This window comes from Neovison vison, chromosome 1, assembly GCF_020171115.1.
Source record: "Neovison vison isolate M4711 chromosome 1, ASM_NN_V1, whole genome shotgun sequence".
Taxonomy (NCBI): domain Eukaryota; kingdom Metazoa; phylum Chordata; class Mammalia; order Carnivora; family Mustelidae; genus Neogale; species Neogale vison.
Genome location: NC_058091.1, coordinates 226602196 through 226626047, shown reverse-complemented (window position 1 = coordinate 226626047; position 23852 = coordinate 226602196). Strand labels below are relative to the sequence as shown.

Below are 23852 nucleotides of genomic sequence, written 5' to 3'. Positions count from 1 at the left end.
TGTCTCAGTGTGAGTCTCTCCAGCTATGCCCTACCAAACAATAGGCCAGCATCTGCAAACAGAAATGGCAGGTAACACAAGATAAGAACAATGACTGCCCTGTAAAAGGGGTCATGGCGAATATTTACAAATGTATTTCTAGGTAAACAAAGAAAGACTTTTCTTCCTAGTGAGTTTTACATGAAATACTTAAATAACTTCCACGGATTCTCCTCCTGGTGGGAGAGGAGAGAGGCAAGAGAGAAAGTCTAGTTCTTCTGGCTTCAGTTACCATTATGAGTTTTAACTACCTGATTTGTGAAATATCTCACAAGTATGAGGCCACCTTGGTTAGGAGTCTCAATTCTACAAATGAGCTTGCTCACTTAACCTGCAATGATTATCAAGGAATAGACATGAAGAATTTTCCAGAATCTCAAACAAAACATTTCCCAACCCAGTTTCCCCAAGACTGATTTGGGCACCACAATCTCCCCATGTTTCTAGGCTCGGAACCTTGACCTCCAACTTTCCCTCATCCAGACTTTCTTCACTTTTCCTGCACTGTCTCTGCCATTCTCAGTCCACCGAGGCTTTGTGCAGCTTCAAGGGATCAACCTCCTCCATTGTACACCCTATTTTTCTCTCCACTGACAGTGCGACCAGCCAGAAGTCTGAATTGCCCAACTCAGAACACTCTGACCAGGTCTTTCCTCTTTTCAGAACCCTCTGGCAATATAAAATGGAGTTTTGAACCAAGGGGAATTCCTGATCATAGACTAACTGGACCCCACCCACCATTGACCCTCCCCTCTTACTCTGATTCCTGATCAAATACCCTCTCGGCCAAGTAGATGTTCTTGCTGTTCCCAAATTCTCTCTGATATACCCTCACAATAATTGAAACATATAAATTATTTAGAGAGTCTCAGGATTTTGCCCTTTTTTCTTTATAAATTATCATGTACCTTTAAGAGCATAAAAATTATTTTTTTATTGCAAGGTATAATAATTGTAGTAACTTTTTTTAAGGCCTTATCTTTGGAAGACATACTAGAATATTTACAGATGAAATAAGATTAGCCATGAGCCTGGGTGATGTGTTCATCCAGTTCATTATATTATTCTCTCTACACTTATAAATATTGGAAATTTGCTTAATAGGAGTTTTCTTTAAAGGAAGAAATAAAACATCCATGTTGCAAATGCTTATAAAAAATTTTTTTAAGTATACAAGGTGACTCTTACTCTTAAATAGTTGTCAATTCTTTTCCCTCAAGACAAACTTCAACATTTTAAAAATGACTTTAGAGGCTGCAGAGCAATTTATCAAAATGTTAGCAATGGTAATTTCTGGTTGGTAGGATTCTGGGTGAGGTCTTTTTTTGTTACAAGTATTTTTGTTGTTGTTATTTTTTGTTAGTTTTCCAATCTAAAATCAGCATATACTATTACCATAGTCAAAAAATAATCTGATTTTTCTGATTATATGAAAGTATGATTTTTTTACAGTAGACACAAAAAATGTGTCCATATCATATTTCTCTATACTTTCTTTTATATTTGCCATGAAAAATATTAATAAAAAACATGCACATAAACCCCAGTTATTTACAAAATGGCCTGTAGTTTGACAGCAGGATGGAAAGGGTGAATTTTGATCATCATTGGGGAAGTGTGTGCTTGAGAAGATAATTCTGGAATCATCAAAAGATTGGTAAGATTATGGATTCATTTTGGCAGGACAGTCTTATTGACTAATATAACTGAGGACTTATAATGGACCCTCTAAGAGCAAATGGTCCAGAGGAATCAGGCATTTCTGGGAATGTGATATATAATATTATATACAATTTTCATTTCAAGCTTGGTTTGGGCAGGGTTCATGCCTGGATACTGATATACAGCTATAGTTTTGTTCTCTCTTGTGCTTTTTTGGTTTTGTTGTTGTTTTGTTTTTAGATGAAGAGGGAGATAGAAGAGATGACAAGTTTCTCTCTATCCTTGAATGAGAAAAATTAGTTCGTGTGTTTTTTACTCTTTTGGCCCCAACATCATTCTCTCCTCCTCCTTCCCCACATCATTTTGCACAGACCTAGCTGCCCATTCTTTATGTGAGACCTAGCTGAGAGGCTCTCAAAGACCTTGCTCAGAATCACAACTGAGACTGAGAATCAGTAACAGAAACTGCAAGGTCCTTGGGGGAAGGGACCATATCTCCATTCATTTATTCAATAAATATCAAACAACCTTCTATGTGCCAAGCACCCTTCTCCATACTAAGGATAAAGCAAGATCTCTACTCTCATGCAATCTACTTGTAGGGGAAGATACACAAGTAAACAAACACAAACATAAATAAGACAGGTAGTGGCAAAAGTTCAGAAGAAAATGAAACAGAACACAGTGATAGGACATGGTCACCCAGGGTAGAGAGCTGCAACAGTACAGGGGTAGTCAAAAAGAGCTAGAACATTTGAGAAGATCTGGAGGGAAAGTGGTCTTGGAGAGGACAATAAGGGCAAAGACCTGGAGCCAGGAACAAAGTCACTAAGTCAGAGGAACAGAAAGCAGAGCACAAGGAAGAGAGTGATGTTGGATGCCTCAGGGACATGGAAACAGGATCTTGAGGCCTCAGTTAAAGAGCAGGGGTTTTATTCTAGGTCTATCTGGGGAAACCACCAGAGGTTTTTGTTGTTGTTGTTGTTGTTGCAGATTATTTATTTTCCTTTTCTAAACTTATGGTAAAATACTCATAAAATTTACCATCCTAACCATTTTTAAGTGTATTGTTCAGCAGTATTTGATATATTCATCTCATTGTGCAAACATATCTCTCGAAGTCCACATCTTACAAAATGGAAACTCTCACTGGAGGCTTTTAAACCAAGTAGTGACAGGATCTTTTAAGCAAAGGAGTGACAGGACTTGTGTTTTTAAAAATTAACTTGGGTGCTCAGTAAAGAATTGACTGTAATGAGACAGAACGCTTAAGAGTCTACTGAAGTAGAGAGATTCAGGATAGGTTTTGTGGACGTAACTGACACAATTGCTGCAAATTTGGATGTGGGCATAAGATAAAGACAGAAATGAGGAGAGTGACTTCTATATTCTTACATCTCCAGTGTCCAGCCCATAGCAAATAGGCAATGTTTAGTTCAAAAATAAGTAGAGGCCTTTATTCCCAGAGAGTTGGGACAATGGAAATGAAAACTATCATGCATGTAGGAAATGATATCTTCCTTTGAGGGTCCAACTATTTGTACTAATTGCATCCTTGTAACATGGATAAAGCCTACAGAGTTGGGTCACATCGACATTATATGCTTAATTCCACACTCACATTAAAGGCAAATCCTTTTCCATGTACACAGTTAAATTTTATTAAGCATTTTACTTATGAAATATATTATTTCACGTCTTTCCTAAATCGATAACTTTTATCCTTTGAGACTCAAGTGCTATAGGGCTATCTTTCTGATCACATGTATACATAAATCTGATGTTTTGGACAGTTATGGACCCTCTGAGTTCCATCCAGAGGCCAGCCTTAGATTAAAAAGTCCTGCTCTACCTCATGTGAGGTATTATTGTCTATCATTATGAGAATCAAGACGTTTTTAGATGGTTTAATCATCTTTGCTAACATAATGTATTTTTCTTCCTTTACATTTCATTTACGCTTTACGTGTCCTTTACAAGTCATAGCTCGGGGCTGGGTTTTATAATACATGGGCCTGAGGACATCACTGTGTTGCTTTGAGCTTCAGGTTTTCCACATGTAACACAAGGGGAAACATGACCCTTGCCCCATTCATATTCTACAGTAAGATACATGGAGTAATCAATATTGTTACTTGTAGAGAAAGATGGGGTGGGGTGATTCAGGTACTTCAAAATTCAGTAGTAAAGTCATGTTCTGAGTAAGGCTAACAAAGGAAAAATAATAAGGAGGTTAGAAAAGCAGTGGACTCCGATAAGGAGAATTTGTTTCTGGTACCAGTATGACCAACAGGCCTGTGGTCTTGGCTAAATGACTTGGTTTTACTGGGTGTCAGTTTCCTCACCTGTCATGGAGGAGGTTGGCCTAAATGAACACGGAGGTCCTTTCCAGGTCACAACACTTTAACATGTTAATAATAACCCACATGCTCATGTCTCAGCAAAGGCTCTACCTCTTCACCCCTTAGGTGCAAGGACAATGATGAGGCATAACCCGGTGGGAGTGAAGCAGGAAATGGGAACAATATAACCTTCCCAGTAGGGCTCCTATGAAGATTAAATGAGATAAGGCATATGTAAAATTCATTCTAATGCTTGACATATAGCAAGTATTCAATTAATGCTATTACTCTAAAAATAGTACTTTTATATTTTCTATTTTACAAGTTTGGTCTTTTTTCACTAACTTGTAATTCTTCAGAAAATAATTACTATACCTCTAAAATGAGTATTTGAATCTAGAATAAGTTACACCCTGTCTAGTTCAACTGGTCTAGCTTAGTAACACTCAGAAATTTATTAAGTTTAATAAACTCTAGCTAATACTATACTATGGACTTTTTTTTTTTTTTCAATTTTTGTTTTCAGTTTTTACAAAGTCACTTAAAGGAGACAGAAATCAGCCCTAGGATCTATATACTGGTACACATTATTAAAATAAACTTGAATGTTATATGGTTGCTAAAAGCCTACTTAAAAATAAGAAATATGGGTTATGTGCCATTAGCATGATATGTTAAGCAAAGAAAAAAGGTCTCCATGTGCCCTGCTTTTCATACTCCCAATGCCAAAGTTGTCCTTTGTTAATGTAGGCCCTTAAAAGTAACAAGAGAGGCAAAGGTTGTAACTATTCACTACGCTATGGCATCAACTGTTAGAGTCCAACTAACAGCAGCAGCAATTTTGACTGGTTCTAATTGGTTAATCAAAAAAATTATTTGGGGCCTGAGCATCTGATTCTTGGTTTCAGCTCAGGTCATGATCTCAGGGTTGTGGGAAAGAACCCTACGTCAGGCTCCATGCTTAGCAGGGAGTCTGCCTAGGATTCTCTCTCCCTTTCCCTATCCCCTTTCCCACCAGGCATGCACTCTCTCTCTCAAATAAATCAATTTTTAATTAAAAATAAAAATTTTTGAAGAATCAAAAAATTGTGTATACCCATAAATGTTTACTTTACCTTAAGATACATAAATATGCATTAATTCCCCAATTTCCCAAAGTAATTCCAACATTTTTCTCAAAGTATTCCTCCCCCCAATTTTTCTTACAGAAAACACAGTCAGAATTTATCTTCTACAATTTCCAGTTTTAATTTTCTAAGTGGACTAAAACCTAAAAAACAAAGACAAAACAATAAACTTCTAAAGCAAGGCCACGATATTTTCTTTCTAATGTTTATAATTTTCTCTCTAATCTTTTACAGTTTTCCTGCCCACTTTTTGGTTGCTCACTTTTATGGACTCTTTCTAAAGAATTCAATATTCCTTTCACAGAAACAATACTCTTTCCTCTTGCACTGGCATCTCACAGACTGACACAACCATTACTGGTATTTTAATGATCTCATCACAATAACAAGTGTAACTGGCACCAACAGGTTTATGATAAATACAACACACTGCTGCTGAGCCAGTAACCCAGCAGCTGGATCAAGGAACAAGCTACCGGCAGCCTGTGTTCACCAGACCTGGCCACACACAGACTGTGTGAAGGGGAAATGAAGAGTATAGGCTCAGCTCGCTGGGTCAACCTGTCAGATGTCAAGAGAACTGTTTTGCATTAGGATAAACCATATGCAATTGACAACATCTTCCTGTTTTTTACCTAGAGAAATGGCAAGTGCATATGCCCAACCTAGAATTTTTTAAGAAACATGAGCTACATTCAATGTTAAGTATTATCTACTACCTATTTATTTTTCTCCCTTTGAACAATGAATAGTACTTCCTGCAACATTATTTTTTTAAATTCCACTCTCCATTTACACAGGAACTCACTCTAAACTACTGAATAATCGGTATCTGGACTCTGGTTTCCTAGGAATGTCACTTCTACCTCCTTCCTTTAATTTCCTTCAAGTTAACGTCACACCTGTTAGAATTTCAGAGGCTGAACGTATAAGCAGGTGCCTTCTGGTTAAGTGAAGGAAAAACAGCAGAGGAATTAAAATGTGAGGTCAATACTAGTTTGTTTATTTGCTTGCTTCTGAGATGCAAATCTTTTTAACCCAAAGAAGCCAACACTGCACTGTCTGCTCTGAGAAGTCAGGAAAAAGATAAGAAGGGGAGTAGGCAGATGACTTATCCTGGACAGACACAGGATAAGTCATCCTTAAATATGAGCACTCTTTACTGTCCTTATTCTGTCTCTGTTCTATCATTTGATTGTAATAAACAAACAAGTACATCACAAATGTGCTATTAAGACAAAACCCAGAAATATGGGACAGGAAAGAGAAGCGGCTATATTTACATGAGGAACTTACTAGCCAACCCTCTTTTTCTAGTTCTCCCATTTCTACCACTGACCCTAAAAAAATCAAAATCAGGTTTATCTTTAGGGTTGCCCCTATGCCCTCACCAAACTACCATCCGATATCAGAACCCCCGTGGGTCCTATATCCTCTAAATTTTCAACCCACAGAGTTAGTATGCAGAGTGGGAAGCACCTAAACATTGTAGTTTCACCCGGGTTCAGATCCTGACCACATACTTCCAACAGTGCATCCTGAGCACCCTGTCTGCTTTCTTGACCTGAGCACCTTTCTTCACTCTTCCGCACCCACGTGTACTACGAGAATCATGGTACAGACCTTGCCAGCCTCAGTGGATTCATGAGAAAACGCATGTAAAATGCCTCATTGCCACTATCATGAGACCTAAAAGATGCCAAATTTTTCAGCAATAGAAGACTGAAAACTTGGGTGCCTGGGTGGCTCAGTGGTTTGGGCCGCTGCCTTCGGCTCGGGTCATGATCTCGGGGTCCTGGGATCGAGTCCCACATCGGGCTCTCTGCTCAGCGGGGGGCCTGCTCCCTCCTCTCTCTCTCTGCCTACTTGTGATTTCTCTCTCTGTCAAATAAATAAATAAAATCTTTAAAAAAAAATAAAAAAAAAAGAAGACTGAAAACTTAAAGGCAAGCTTGAGCATTTCATAAACATGTGGCACAAGGACGGCCATAAAAGCTTATTTTCTGTTTCAAAATTATTATGCCAACAGAGCATAATCAATATATCTAACATAAACACTAAAGTGGTTGTCCTTCCCAAAGAGAAACAAACTATGAGCTGGCTATCAGGTAGAGAAGAGAGAGAGAGGCCTACACCTGGAAGAGGAAAGGTTTCAGAAAAGTGAAGATAAAAATGTCAGAGGGATGCTTTTAAAATTTAAATGTGAAGGGGCACCTGGGTAGCTCAGTCGTTAAGCAGCTGCCTTAGGCTCAGGTCGTGATCCCAGATCTGGGATAGAGCCCTGCATCGGATTCCCTGCTAAGGGGGAAGACTGCTTCTCCCTCACCCACTCCTGCTGCTTTTGTTCCCTTTCTTGCTGTGTCTCTGTCAATTAAATAAAGTATTTTAAAAAAAAATTCAAATGTGAACAGTCCTTTCACTTTCTTGCCTGTCTTCAATGGCTGCCCACAGATTTTAGGAGGAAATCCAAATCCTTCAGGTCACACGAGGCTCTCAGCAAACTGCAGGCCTCCTCTGCACTTGTTCCACACTGCTTCTACTCTTCCCAAGGCATCTGCCTTCTCTCAGCCTCAATCTGATTTCCTGCCCTCCCTTCATTTCTCTGCTGCCCTAAACTCCCACTCTTTCTTCTTCTGGCTCAGGAGGACAATGGCGTCCGCCTTCTTCCACTTGGCTTCCCCAATACTCTGTGCTGCTCATAGTTGATAGCACTGCAATGTAATTGTTTACTTCCCTGACACCCTGCCCTGGCTCTAGCATTGTGGTGATCACTTTCCTTGATACAAGATGGGCAACCATTTAAATATTTGTGGAATATGTAACTTCTGAAACTCCCTAATTTCGGCTACATTTAGCTCTCTTACCTATATCAGAGAGGACGAAGAAGATAGGCTGCTGTGTCCAAAGCCTGTGAGGCTGTTTCTCAATAGGATGAAGACATGTATTTCACATGGCAGACCTGTATGTTATATGTGATATGGTAACTTAGTTCATCTGAGTAATAGCCTGTTTAGAAGTGTCCATGATGGTGCAACTACTTCTATCATTAACCAAACAATAATTTTACTTCCCAATGTAATAATACATGCTTTCAATACATTTATAGAAGGAATAACTGGAAATCTCAATTTTTTAGAAGATGAGTCTTTAAAAATGCTAAATTTGCATTCATTTTCAATTTCTTCATAAACTGTGAGTGGTCCAAATTGGATGAGTGACAGAAACACATCGAGGATATCCTCCTCTCTCAAAATGTATTTCTGGCAGGCTTCTTTCCACGCTATATGATATGTTAGATTAAAATTCAAGATTAGTTCTCAATTTAACACGTAAATATACATACAAAGTCTCCAAAATTATTTGTTTGGTAAATAGCATTCTTCTATATCCTAAAACTGATGTTTGCATACATAGCACACCAAGGAGAATAACTAAACAAATTAGGAAAAGTCCTATTTCTTCCACTTAATTACAAATTATTTGAGGACAGGGACTTTCTTTTACATACATTCCAATGTCTGACATAAACAAACCCTGATTCATAAAGTGACGTAACTGCAAAGGTAAGTATTACTCCAACAGGTTTTGTATAATTGTTACTGATACACCTGTTAAACAGTAGAGGATTAGTTTACAAAATCACATTTACAACTGTTGGAATACAACACAAACAGTGGGAGTTTTGGAAATGAGATTTGGAAATCAGATGGAAACATTACCTAATAGTTAGAAAGAATGGAGACAAAGGCAAAACTGTAAAACATCCACTGTGGTAGAATTACGCTCAGTGAGTCAAAACTCTCTTTGGTTCCCTAGTCTCACTTTAGGTACCTCCTTGATTTCCTTTTCTTCTCACTTCAAACCTCTGCAAACCTCCTGACACTCCTCTTGGAACTAGTTCAGGCTCACATGACCTTTACAGAGCTTTTGGGAAAAGGTTTCTGTTAGGCATGTCTGTAGTCTCATCCAGCTATCATCATCACATCTCCTGCCAGAAGAAGACAGTCATTCTACTGTTAAATATGTCTACTGGGGTCATCTCTTCATTTATGTCTTATGGATTTTTATGTATGTGTTGTATTTTGCAACAAAAGATGGCTTCTTTTAGTAAGTTACTATGGTTGGTCTCATGTCTTGTTTTGCTAAGGTAGGATTAGGATTCATAATTATCCACCGTTATGGTCCTACAGCTACATAACTAACTGTAATGCTTAGCCAGGATAACTGGATTCCTCTCTGCAGAAACGAAGCCAGCAGAGCTTTTCTCCTCTTCCACAATGTCTGCCAGCTCCTCCATGTCTACCAATGCTAACTCCTTAACACCCTTAAAACCCAGCTTAAAATTTTCAAAAAAGTTTCTACCATCATCAAGCGCACCTGTGCACTACCTTAATTCATATTGCATCATATCCTGCAAACATTTACCAAGCGACTACTACACGTAAGGCCTGAAGATGTAATGTCCTACACCGTTGCAATATTTCCATGGACATGGAACATTTACAAGAGAAGATACCCAACAGGAGAAAGTGACAAATGATAGGTGATAAATGAGTGTTCAGAGGTAGGGAACAGGGAGACAGGGGAAGAAGAATCATGGAGGGGTAAGGCTCGATGAAAGCTGGAAGAAGAGACAAGGTAGAAGTTGAAGAGATACCATGATTCAGAGTGAGGTGACAGGAGACAGGACAGCTGAGTTTTGCACCTGAGTGACTAGGACAATGACAGGCCCCCGGACATAAAACATGTTAGCTAGAAATGCTTTGAGGCCAAAGAGGGCAAGTCCATGAGGAATATTACAATATAAACTGACAGAAGCTACTCTAAAACTGAATAAGACACAGGAAAAGCACAGAATCTTAACTCATATAACTAGAGGAGATCTCCAAAAATAATTGATAAATAAAAAAAAAAGAACCTAAACTAGTACAAAACCACACAAGCAGGATCTGAGAATGGGAACCTGGTCAGTGATGCTTCAAAGCACTCAGGTCAGGACTGGGGGAAATAAGGAGGAAGCAAAGAACGCTAGGTGAGGCAGCATGTATAAGGTTGGGCTGGAGGCCTGAGTTGAATCCCCTCCTGCTACTTGTGTGATCTGGGGCAAGTTAGGAGGTATCACAATCCTTCAACCCCACAGGATCGCTGCGAGGATTAGGAGTTACTGTAAGTTCTTAGAACAGTGCCCATCCCATAAACACTAAATAAATGAGAGGAAAAGATTTTTCTAGTCCTCGGTGACCTTGGGGAGAACAATTTCTGGCCAGTAGTAGGAGCAGAAACTACAAAGTAAGGGCATTAGTAAGCAGCTGAGCAGTAAGAAGGCAGAGGCAATCACAGAGTATGCATGATTCTTTCACAGCCTTTGAACCATAAATGGGAAACTGTGAAACAAAAAGTAACCCGTGAGTACCGGGTTAAGTAAAAACGTTTTCTGAGGGGACAGCTCTGCAAGAGGGGAAAGGCTTGGCTCGCCAAAACTATTCTTTAGTCGGCGTGGGACGTGTTTCCCCAGCCCTACAGGGAGCTGGACGGGGGAGAGACCGGATCCTTCCTGTCCCGGATCCCCAGGGAGCTCGAAGGAGCGCTCGCTGCGCATCCGGTAAGTTTGAATCAGCGCTGACTGATTAGGGGGGAAAGGCCAGTTTCCTATCCAACGACAGCTTGTAAGATGAAACAGGCGTTCCCATCTCCATCTCCAGCACGACCCGTTCTACGGCTCAGTCCTCTACACCCTCCTCAGCCAGGGGCAGTCGCCGGAACGCAGTGTAGCTCAGGGAGCCAAAGAGGCAGCGCCACGCTGCGAGAGCAGCCCCCCAAGTTCATCCCGGCCTCGAGGACACAAAAGCGCCCCAGAGGGAAAGGAAGCAGAAAGAAAGGGACACGGGAAATTGGGGGAGTTGCCGAGGCGGGTGGGTGGTGGCTAGCGAAGTCAGATCCCGGAGCTGGGAAAGTGACCTCGGTGGCCAAGGTCGAGCAGGTCCTTCTCCCAGTCCCACCAGCGAGCCCTCCCGCCCGGAGGAGCAGGATCCCCACCGCGCCGGAGCCCTCCGGGTGGCTCAAAGCCCCAGGGCGGCCCGGGAGCACCGGCCCTTTGGGAGGCAAGGGCGGCGGGGGGCTCCCAGGGAGCGCACAGGTGAGCGCGGCGTCTCGCCCTCCCGCCGGCAGGGCCTTCGCCCTCCGGACCCACAGGCCGTGGTGCGAGAACTTCCGAAGCGCCTCACCATAGCTCACGGAGGGCCTGGCCCGGCTCCCCGGTCTCCCGCACCCGGATCCCGCTGCCCGCTGCCCGCGCGCCGTACCCAGGTCCCTCCATCTGACCGCTCCGGACCCCTGCCGACCGAGGTCTCGCTCCCTTCCCCCATCGCTTCTCTGCGCCCCGGAAAAGTTTGGCTCCAGCTCACGGGCTTGGAGTCCCGCACTCACCCGCGACGAGAGGAGCCGAAGCGGCCGACACGCGGGAGCAGAGGGCGGCGGCGGGCGGCGGCGCGAACGCGGAGCTCCTCACAGCGGCCCCTGCTGCCCCTGCCGCCGACAGAGCTGTAAAAGGGGAGGAGGCCGCCGCCGTGTCACCTGCCCGCTCTCCCACCCCGCCGCGTGACGCCGCGCAGCACCGCCCCCGCCCGCCGCCAGGTACCCGCGAGGGGCGGGAGGGAGGAGCCAGCCTCTCGCCCGGGAGCCAGCGTCCTACCTCCGCGCGCCTCCGCGCCCCGACCCCTGGAGCGTGGCCCGCTGCGAGGGACTGCGGGCCCCTTTTGGGAATCTGGGTTCTGACCTTTGGACTGTTACATTTCTCTGTGGTCACCCCTGACCATCACCTGAGGTTATATGGAGGCGTAACGTAAATAGTGAGAAAGTTGTCGTCATGCATGACTCAGGAATGAATTGTAGAAAAATGCGAAATGAGGAAAACCTGGCCGAGGTGAAGCTGGAGTGGAGAGGGGAAAAAAGGGGCGCGGGGTAGGGGGGGAGTCCCTGCTTCTGATAAAGGTTTTCGGAGGGTTAACTCATATCTAAAATGGAGGTCAGACCCAACCAAGGAGAGAAGCCCAATTTGGATCAGCTCCATCCCTGCTTAGTAAGAAACTGGACAACATTTTCTGCAAATACTGGGGGTGGGGGGGTGGGGTGTTAGAACAGTGAAAACAAACGTAAAATCTAAGTTAACTTTTTTCGTTAGTCACACTAGATGCTGCAGAGAACAAAGTCTAACGAACTGGTTTCTCTTTATCTGCTACTGTGGGCTTGGGGAGTGGAGCGAGGATGAATGTCAGGTATGTGCAGGTTATTTTTTAACGTACTTGGCCTTGTGTCCAGTTATTACCCTCTTAACCTCTGTTAAATTTGGGGATCATGGCACCAATAGCTGGGAAGCAAAATGGGAGTCTGAAGAAGGTAGTGCTTAGGAAGCGAAACCAAGAACTGGAATTATCTTCTAAAAACTTGAAAAATAACCTGGCAGTTTGCAGTTCTGACCCAGGCTCCTCACAAGCGTAGCCTCTGGGTTTGTGCTCTAAGTTTCAAGCAGGGAATCCTGACAAAGGATCCAGACGACCAGGTGTGGTGTATAGGAAGAACGTTCCGTGGGCCAGAAGAGTATTTTCTGCACATACACAGTTTGCTTCCTCACCTGACCCTATTGCATTGAACAAGAGGCCTTAAATGTTTTGTGTATGACGTTGAGAGCCTACATAGTAGCTATTGAAAGGAATGCAAAGCACATGAAAGTTCAAGTTTAAGAGAATGTTGAAGTCAAGGAAACTGAAGATTTCCCCCTCCTTTTAGGTAAACTCTGCTTTCATAATAAAAACATTTAAAAAGGGGCACCAGGGTGGCTCAGTGGGTTAAAGCCTCTGCCTTCCGCTCTTGTCATGGTTCCAGGGTCCCGGGGTTCCCGGGTCCTGGGATTGAGCCCTGCGTCCTGCTCTCTGTTCAGCTGGGAGCCTGCTTCCCTTCCTCTCTCTCTGCCTGCCTCTCTGCCTACCTGTGATCTGTCAAATAAATAAATAAAATCTTTAATAAATAAATAAAAAATAATTTAGTAGATTTGGGAGATCCTTCGTGAATTGGAGACATTTACTTAATTGTATTTCCCTTTGAGTCTATCTCTCTAATCCATCTCTAAATATCTACGTATACTGGGACACCTGCCTTCGGCTCAGGTCATGATCCCGGACTCCCAGGATCGAGTGCCGGCATCGGGCTCCCAGCTCCACGAGGAGTCTGCTTCTCCCTCTGACCTTCTCCTCACTCATGCTCTCTCTCTCACTGTCTCTTTCTCAAATAAATAAATAAAAATCTTTTTAAAAAAAAATCTACGTATACTGATGAAATTTCAAATATTTAGAATTTCAGATGGCTTCTTTCACTTAATAAATGTTTATTAAGTACTGCCATATTCCAAGCCCTTAAGATTCAACAGAGAAGAAACAGATGAAAAAAAAATCTTCTTCTAGAATGTACAGTCATTCTAATTGGAGAGCATAGATGAATAAATAAAATATGTGGTGTTTATGTTGTGGTAACTGCTATGAAGAAATTAAAGAGAGGAAAGGGGATAGGGAAGTTGGAGATAGGGAGGTGCAATGTTAAAGTGACTAGTGAAGACCTCAATGGAAGGAGGCATTTGGGCCAAAATATTAAGGTGAAGTGGCAAACCTGTGTGTCCAACTGGGTTACAGCGTTCTAGTTGGTGGAATATCAAAGCTAAAGGCCCTTCAGGCATGAGTATGCCTGGGATAGTCATGTTCACAGAACAGCAAGGAAGCCAGAGTAGTTGCATTGGGGTTAAGTGAAGACATTAGTAATTGATGAGATCAAAGAGTTGAGAGAAGTATTTTTTAGTATAGAAGTGACATATGACTCAAATTTTAAGAAGAAATGCCCACAGTGGAAGGGTGAGAACGAGTAATTGCTAAACAATAAACCCAGCTTTTATTACAGCAAGGGAAGAAAGTATTTCAAGGTGGAGGAAGTGATTCTCTGTGTCAGCTTCTGTAAACTGAGGATCAGAAATTAACTATTGATTTAGCAATATGGAAACCATTGGTTGACCCTGGCAAGAAGAGGTTTGGAGGAGTTGAAGGAATAAAAATCTCATTTGAGGGGCGCCTGGGTGGCTCAGTGGGTTAAAGCCTCTGCCTTCTGCTCAGGTCATGATCTCAGGGTCCTGGGATAGAGCCCTGCATCAGGCTCTCTGCTCAGCGGGGTGCCTGCTCCCCTCCCCGCTCTGCTTACTTGTGATTTCTCTACTCAGTAGGGTACCTGCTCCCCCTCCCAACCTGCCTCTCTGCCTACTTGTGATCTCTCTGTGTCGAATAAATAAATAAAATCTTAAAAAAAAAATCTCATTTGATTGAGTTTCAAGAGTAACTGGGAAGACAGAAATTGGAGAAAAACTGAGAGAATTCTATGACTTTTGTAATGTAAAGGAGCAAAGAAATGTGGTTATGGCAGAAAGGGGAACTGGATCTAGAGAGTTTTTGGTGGATTTTTGTTGTTGTTGTTGTTGTTAAAGATAGTGACATTTACAGTATGTTTGTATACTTCAGAAAACAATAAAGAAGCAAAAACTTGTAAGGTTAGAAAGAAGACAACTCCTGTAGTGATGTTCTGGAGTATATGAGAGGGGTGGAATTTGGTACACAAGTTTCAGAATTTCACTTTATATCTGAACATGCACATTCACCCCTAGGTAACAGGGGGAAGGCAGAGTTATGGGCATGTGTTGGGCTAAGTAGGAGCTTATGTTAATAGATTATCTTACCAAGTTCCCCAGAGGCAGACCTGAGAGAGACAGTTGTGTAGGAGTTGATTTATTGAGTCCATTAAGGAATCCAAAGGGATCTGGGTGAAACTGACATTGTCCATTATGCAAATAATAGTATTTTCCAAATTTGCCTTTTTTTAAAAAGATTTTTTACTAGAGGGAGAGCAAGCATGAGGTGGGAGAAGGTCAGAGGGAGAAGCAGACTCCCCATGAGCTGGGAGCCCGATGCAGGACTCGATCCCAGGACCCCAGGATCATGACCTAAGCCAAAGGCAGTCACTTAACCAACTGAGCCACCCAGGTGCCAAATTTGCCTTTTTATAAAGAATAAAATGTCATTGTTAAAACTACCCTAACTCCTCTCTTCTTCTCAAAGGTATCCTGAAGTAGCTATGTATCTTTTCCATGCATGTGTTTCTTATTTTATTACATATATATCTACATATATAATTTTACATATGGTTACATTTTATGTAAATACTATCATACTGTGTATTCTTCTGCAAATGTGTTCTCTTGTCACCACTGTTTTTGAGGATTTATTAATGTTGATAAATATAGTTCTTGTTCATTCATTTAATTACACTATAGTATTTTATTGTATAACTAAAAACCATTTATCCATTTGCCTGCTAATGAATTTTAACTTCCTATTTTTCCCTTTTGAAGACGATGTTGCAATGAAGATATGAGTAAACAGTTGCTTGTACACATGTAGGAAAATTTCTGGGGTTTACACTCAGAAATGGAATTGCTGGTCATAAAATAGATAATTCTCTTCTAAGGACATTTGGTATTTTTTGCTGCCCTGAATCTGAACCCTCTTCCTATATTTGAGGACGTTCCTATTAAAAGACTTCATAGGAGGCAGAGCTTACCTCCCATTATAGAAGCTGAAGGTGTGATACCTCGCCCGCCCCTTGGGCAGCTAGAGCACAGGACTGAGACCAAAGCAGGGCCAAACAGATACCCCCCGCCACACACACACACACCCTCCCTTTTCCCCCACTTAGGATGCTGACACTGAATCTAGTGACAGAAGAAATTGTGCTTGCTAGACGCATGGATGGCTCCCCAGACTGGTTCACTGGCATAAATTAGCTCCGGATTGTCAGCAGAGCATTCTTTGTTCTTTTTTCCAAGCCTGTAATCCAGGCTTTGTGGAAGTCTATAACCTTCTCAGTATTTTTTCAATAAATATAAACACCTTTTCTTTTTAAATTAGTCATTTAGTTTCTTTTGCCATCCTATTGAGGACCCTGACTGATTTACTTTCCGAAGTGGTGCTAATTTACCCTCCTACCACATTATAGAATAGTTCATATTTCCCCAAGTCCTTGTCAACATTCCATGTTCTTAAGTCTTATATTTTTGCCAGTCTGGTGGGTGGGAAGTGGTTTCCCACTGTTGTTTTAATATATATTTTCAGGATTCCTTGTGATACTGAACATCATTTCATATTTAGCCCCTGAGATGTCTTCTCCGAACTGCCTTTTCATGTCAGTTGCTTATTTTTACATAGTTACTTATATTGTTCTTGTTAATTTGTGTTAATTTTGTCAGTTACAGGTTTTACAATATCTTTTTTCAATCTAAGGGTTATATTTTAATTTTATGAGGATTTTTGTTGATCGTAAGTTTAAAATTTTTAATGTAGCTAAATTGATCAATACTTTCCTTTTTTTTTTTTGCATTTTGCCTCTTATACTAGAATTATTTCTTTTTTCTGAAGTCCTAAATATACTCATTTTTGTTTAGGTTTTTTTTTTAATTTAGATATTTAATCAGTCTGGAACTGCTTTAAAATTATTGTTTTCGAACAGGTAACACATTCACATGACTTTCATATCAAAAGGGCATATAGTGAAAAATCTCCCTCCACCTCCTCTCCCATCCATGGTTTTTTTAAAAATAAAATTTATTTATTTGAGAGAGAGGGAGAGCAGGAAATGGGCAGAGGGAGAGAGAATCTCAAGGAGACTAAGTGCCGGGCATGGAGCCTGACGCAAGACTCAGTCCCTAGGACCATGAGATCATCACCCAAGCTGAAATCAATAGTCAGCTACTTAACCAACTGAGCCACCCCAGGTGCCCCTCCATGCCTTTCTAATATACTTCTAGAGATGTAAAAGAAAAATTTTTGAAAAGATTATTCTTCCTGTTTTTTTAAGATTTCTTTTTTAAAATTTTTTTAAGATTATTTATTTATTTATTTGACAGAGAGAGATCACAAGTAGACAGAGAGAGAGGGAAGCAGGCTCCCTGCTGAGCAGAGAGCCTGATGCGGGACTCGATCCCAGGACCCCGAGATCATGACCTGAGCCGAAGGCAGCAGCTTAACCCACTGAGCCACCCAGGCGCCCTCTTCCTGTTTTTTTAAATACAGATACTAAGCACCATACACATTGCTGTGTACTTTTTTTTTAACGAAACAATATATCTTGAGATACACCCATAGAAAACTTATTTATTCATCTTTTATGTCTATCTTGTATGACTCAACCATAATTTACTTAACCAGTTCCCTATCAATAAACATTTAGGTTATTTGCAGTCTTGTGGTGTTAATATCAATAGTTAACACATGCACTGTTTGCCAGGTACTGTTGTATTGTTTACATAGAGTAATATTTGTACATTTTAAGAGCAGCTTCCCCCACCTCACCCCACCGCCAATAAAATCTATGGTAGGATTTTGATTTAAATTGCCTTAAAGTTTAAACATTGATTTAGTGAGAACTGCAGGAAATGGTTATTTCTTCCTTTGGCCTCTCTTGGGTGTTTGCTGGATAAGACCTGGCAACTTCTTTGACAATATGCCACCTCTCCTTCCCTCCTGACACTCTCCTTTTCGATTACTCTGATCTAACCACATAAATTTCCCTGCTATTTCTTGAACATGGCCAGCATATTTTTGCCTCAGAGCTTCTGTTTTGTTTCTTTGGCCAGGAATATTTCTTCTCCCAGGTACCCACATGGCTTGCTCAGAGACCTTTCCTCAGAGACCTTTTCTGAACATGTTATTTAAAATTACAACTCCTAACATTCCCTGTTCCCTCCTCCCTGTATTATTTTTCTCCATAGTACTTAGTACCTTCAACATACTACACAAATTTTCTTTTTAATGTTATTGTCTGTGCCCTATCCTCCCCCATTAAAATAAAAGCTCCATGAGAAAGGATTTTTGACTTTTTGTTAGACTGCCAGCCTAGAGTAGTACTTGGGGAATAATAAATAATAGATATACTTTTGTTGAATGCTTAAATGCTATTATATAGATAATGGTAGTATGCCAAAGGAGCACTAAAGAGAAACTTTAGAGAAACTCCTAATTCAAACTGTGATCTGGCAGGGAAAGTTTTTTGGAGAAACTTCCTCTTCTTCCAGGACTAGAACCTGATGTAGTTGTTGAGAGCATGAGCCAATGGTCCTTTTTCAGTCCTTATCTTAGCTGACCTATCAACATCATTTGACACAGTTGATTACTGTCTTCCTGAAATGCTTCATCACTTGACTTCCAGGGTACCACACTTGACCACCTCTTTTCCTACTTTACTGGCCACTCCTTTTCAGGTCTTTCAGCAGGTTCCCTCTCAGTTGACCCTTAAATGTTGGGATGCCTGGGTTTCAGCCCTTCATCCTTTTCTCATCTCTGTACACTCATTCCACAGATGATCTGAACCAGTCTTGGGCTTTAAATGCTGTCTGTCTACTCTTGGTACCCAAATGGGTATCTCCAGCTTGTAACTCTTTGTTGAACTCCAGACCTATATATCTCAGTGCCTACTGGGCCTCCCCTATCAGATGTCTAGTAAGTATCTCCAATTTAAAATGTCCACAATACAGTCCCTGATATTTCCCCCCTTATGTGTTCCCTGCCTCATTTAATAGCAACTTTATTCTTTTGATTGCCCTGGTCAAAAATCTGGGAGTCATCTTTAATTCATCCCTACCTTTCTGCCAATTCTACCTTCAAAATATATTCAGAACTACTTTGCGGTATGTGGGTGGCTCAGTCGATTAAGCATCTGACTCTTTTTAATTTCAACTCAGGTTATGATTTTGGGATGGTGAGATGGAGCCCCACATCAGGCTCCAAATTGGGCATGAAGCCTGCTTAAAATTCTTTCTCTCCCTCTGTCACTCCATCCCTCCTCCCCATGCCATAAGTTAAGATGGATATAATTCTTTACTGTGTCAGTAAGTAGTAAGGAGTGGGTGAGTGTCACATCTGAGGATAAACATGTGTTAATACCTGCAACTTCCTCCTGTCATGATAAATCCTCTTTTGCCTTTTGCATAAATGTTGCAACATGAAGACATGTAGCAGATCTTTTTCATGATTTTCTATACTCTTATCTACATATAAAATCACAAGTAATACACTTAGGACGTAGACCACAGATATTTTGATCCTCAAGCTATGAACATTTTTTTTTTTAAAGATTTTATTTATTTGACAGACAGAGATCACAATTAGGCAGAGAGGCAGGCAGAGAGGGGCGGGGCAGGGGAAAGCAGGCTCCCCACTGAGCAGACAGCTGGATGCAGGCCTTGATCCCAGAACCCTGAGATCATGACCTGAGCCGAAGACAGAGGCTTAACCCGCTGAGCCACCCAGGCGCCCAAGCTATGAACATTTTTTTGAATCACTTGCCAACATCAAAAATTTGTACTATTTCACATAAAAATATGGATTTTGAGTAATTACTTGAGTAATTAGCATTTCATTTCAGTAGGTCCACATTTGCACATGGTCTAAACTAGCTGGAGCCCAGCAGTCATGTGGCATAGGCAGTTAGTTGTTTCCCTTTTTGTTAACAGTAATTGACCTCCTGGTTTTGAGCTGAGCACATGGCTACCTGAAGACCCAGCTTTCTTTTCAGTTGTATGTGGCCAGAAATTCTGGCCAATAGGATGTTAGTGAAAGTGGTATGTGAACTTAGAAGTGTCCTCAGAGGGAGGGAGCATGCTTTCTTCCTTTTGCTTTTTTTGTTGGGAGGAATGTGGGTATAATGGCTAGAGCTACCTTGCGAATCACAAGGGGGAAGCTACTGTAGGGGGGTATAAGGGAGGTGAGAAAAAAAAGGACCTTATTTCCTAATGACATACTGGTTGAGGACTGCTTTCCTGGACTTTTATCAGGAGAAAAGCATTTGTATTTTATTTAAGCTCTGTTATTTTGGGCTTTCAGGTAAATCTAATCCTGATTCATGAAAGCTGGCTGCCCCTGGGCAGGTGTTCTCAGGTTTATCACAACTGCCACCACTACCTGATGTCTTCCTAACATTGCCTGGGAGTTGCCATTTATCATCACATCACACTGCTTTTCTCTGCACTCAAAAGGAGAAAATGAAGGATTGAGGAAGCTGTGTGTTTCAGGAGTAGTTGAAGAGCGATGTCATTGTGGAAGGAGACTATTCCTATATGACAAGTACGGTACACCAAATACTAATGCACACTGTATTAAATTTACATGACTTAAGAAGCTATTATGAAACAAACCACAGTAAAAAGTATGACCAGAATAGCAAAGACATGTTAATGACAAAGTTAACTTGATGAAAAACTTAATGGACTGGAAACAAGGGCTGGAATTACAGCCCTTGGTGTAAAATGTAGTTAGTTAGAGAAAAAAAATCTTGGCATGAGAAGCTTTTGCCAGGAATGGGTTTATAAAAAGGCTGACTAGAGCAGAACGATTAAATCATTTGTAGGCCTCCACACCTACCAATGAGAGTACAGATATAAGACATAAAATCACCCTATAAGCTTTAGTCGTTTGTGGTGTCTGGAAGGTTTTAAGTGTTTGAATAGCTTTTGAGTATCACACCAGTCATGGGCCCATCAGGAAATTATTTTGTGTTGAGTGAAGTGGGTACAGGGATGCAGTTGGTGCTCTACCACGTCAGTGCTCAACCAAGTCAGTGCTCACACTGGACTTGCTTTACAAAACTTAAATCTATACTGGCAGTTTGCATACAACGTACATGTATTTCTTTTCTTTTTTTTTTTTGAAGATTTTATTTATTTATTTGACAGACAGAGATCACAAGTAGGCAGAGAGGCAGGCAGAAAGAGGGGGAAAAGGTTCCCCGCTGAGTAGAGAGCCCGATGTGGGGCTTGATCCCAGGACCCTGGGATCATGATTTGAGCTGAAGGCAGAGGCTTTAACCCACAGCCACCCAGGTGCCCCAGCATACATGTATTTCATAGTTCAGTGTGTGGGGAGGTTAAATTTAAATTAGAAAAAGAGGATGTGTCTTGAATGTGGCCATGAATACTGTGAAATGGATGTATTGCCATGGTTTGAATCACAGGATACATGTCAATGTTTTCCTGAGGGATTGTAGGCACAATAGTTGTGGTGTGAGACTGAAGGTGTTTTGAGGGGTTGAGGGGGTGCAGGTGTTTGTAAGAAATTGGTTTGTGTTATCTAGGGAAAGTGTCAGCTAAACTCATTAATGAAGATTTAGTTGAAGATTGGGTCTTTGGTTGACATTATACACACTCTATTTCTCTACAGTGTGTTCACAACCACTTACACCAACAATTCACTCACTTTATTCATCTTATTTCTAACCAAATTGTGCCTTTGGGAAACTCACTTAACCAGGGAAAATCTGGCCTACTTTCATATGCAGAAATCAGTTCTCAGAAATTTAAGTGATGATTACCCTTTGTGGACCTAAGAATTGATTCTAAAAAAGTTATTTGATTTAAAATTCAAAAAAGTGAACAAACTGTTATCAGTTTTCCTTTTCTCAGCTAATACTGATATACATAAAAATCTTTTAAAAAATAGTGTTTTGGAGTGTAGCTGTAAAAACTAATTATGAACTGAATTCAATAAACAGCTCAGATATTTTAAAATTTTATTTATTTATTTGACAGGCAGGGATCACAAGTAGGCAGAGAGGCAGGCAGGACAGAGAGAGAGGGAAGCAGGCTGCCAGCTGAGCAGAGAGCCCGATGTGGGGCTTGATCCCAGGACCCTGAGATCATGACCCGAGCCAAAGGCAGAGACTTTAACCCACTGAGCCACCCAGGCGCCCCCAGATATTTTAAATATGCAAAAAAGCTGGGCAAGGAATTTATGTTTTGGAAAACCCTATCTGTGAGGGGGGAAGGAAAAATGAAATAAAAGGGAGGCAAAGCATAAGAAGCTCTTAACATAGAGAACAAACTGAGGGTCAGGGGAGGGGAGAAGTGAAGGGAGATGCGCTAAGTGGGTGATGGGCATTAAGCAGGGCACTTGTTGGGATGAGCACTGGATGTTATTTGCAAATGATGAATCACTAAATTCTACTCCTGAAACCAATACTACACTAAATGTTAACTTGAAATTAAAAAGATCCTATCTGTGAAAAACTTTCACATTACTAATTACTAATTTGAAGAAAATTAATATTGCTCCCAGATGATACAGAAGAAAAATGTCACCTTTCTCTGGTTCAAGAAAACAAAATAATGGATTATACAAGAAAAATATAAGAACCAAAATATCACCCAACTGGATATTTGAATTTTACATCAGAAAATTTAATCTCTAATATATGTTTATGTTACACGCTTATACCAAAGGGCAATAAAAATAAAGGATAGGATTATAAATCTCATATTTGATCTTTGTTACTCCCATCCCTTCACTCATTTACCATATTCTCCTGACCTTTGTAATCATGTGAGACTGTCAGTCTTCATCTTGCCTTTCTTGGATCTTTCCTGGGCATAAAGATAATCAATGACCTGAAATATGTAAAATTCCCAGATATATTTGTCTCTGTCATTATTCCATAATGAGAGGACGTAAGAGAAGGTCCAGAACTTTAGAGCCAAAGGCAATGGGGAAGTTCTGTCTAACGATAATATTACCAAGTGGGAATGGGCTAGAGTTGGAGGGGACCACATAAAGAAATCTGAACGCAAGTCTTCATAAAGCTCCTCCGATTTTGTTTAGCTTTTGAGAGTCACAAAGCAAGTCTACTATATATAGCATTTGTGTTGTCTAAAAGATACAGGGAGGATCTGTGTTGGGTGTGCAGGCCAATAGAAACCGTGAGAATAGGATTCTTTGACACTGTAAGAAGACTGGAAGATGAATGTAATGCCCAAGCTATTCACTAATATTTAATAATACTTAAAATTTCATACCTAGTAAGTTGTAAGAAAAACACAATCAGTTAATCACTTTATCTTTTACAGATTGTAGTGGGATTGTTTGGTAGTTAGGTGATTGGTAATGGTGTTGTTTGCTAATTCAATAAATATATATACATTTTTTGCATCTTTTATTTGTCAAGCAGAGCAGCACACTAGGTGCCGAGAATACAGCAATAAGCAAAACAGATAAAATTCCTGACCTTGTGGAGTACTTATACATTCTAGGAGGGAGAGAAGGGCAAAATGAATGAGCAGACCATGTGCTGAATAGGTGAAATTTGAGAGAATTTTGACAATAGCTCAGTGCCCAATAATCTTGAGATTTTAAGTAAAAGGAGTTCTATTCACTCAACAACTCTTATAGGTCAGAACTTTATTTCATTTATCCTTATAACTCTGTAAGGTGTATTATATTCCCTTTCCACAAATGAAAAAACTAGCTCAGGAAGGCTAAGGAACTTGCTTAATTAACAGCTAAGCAGTGGCAGTTCCATCATAATGTAGATGGGAACTAAAGTTTAAGTTTAGGCAAAACAGCATGTTCGCTCATGCCATTAGAAACTGAATGTTAATTTAGTGCAACATAATTCATAAAACAAAAATAAAGACACTCCAACTTTGCCTTCAATGAACTTCATTTAATCTTGAATATAACATTTCATACAGTAAATATCATTTTAAAATACTTTCTAACTATTACAATGTGTGATTTTGGAGCAGGAATGAATTTAACAATTTTCTATTCCAATT

At 40.8% G+C, this 23852-nt stretch overlaps 1 protein-coding gene across 1 annotated transcript in view; it reads right to left on the bottom strand.

Annotated features, from left to right (window-relative positions):
* Positions 1–11722, bottom strand: part of ELOVL7 (ELOVL fatty acid elongase 7) — a 78755-nt gene extending 67033 nt beyond the window's left edge. The window contains exon 1 of the mRNA XM_044224182.1: positions 11597–11722. The gene's annotated coding sequence lies outside the window, so the exon portion shown is untranslated. The remainder of the gene's footprint in view (positions 1–11596) is intronic.
* Positions 11723–23852: the final 12130 nt, after the last annotated feature.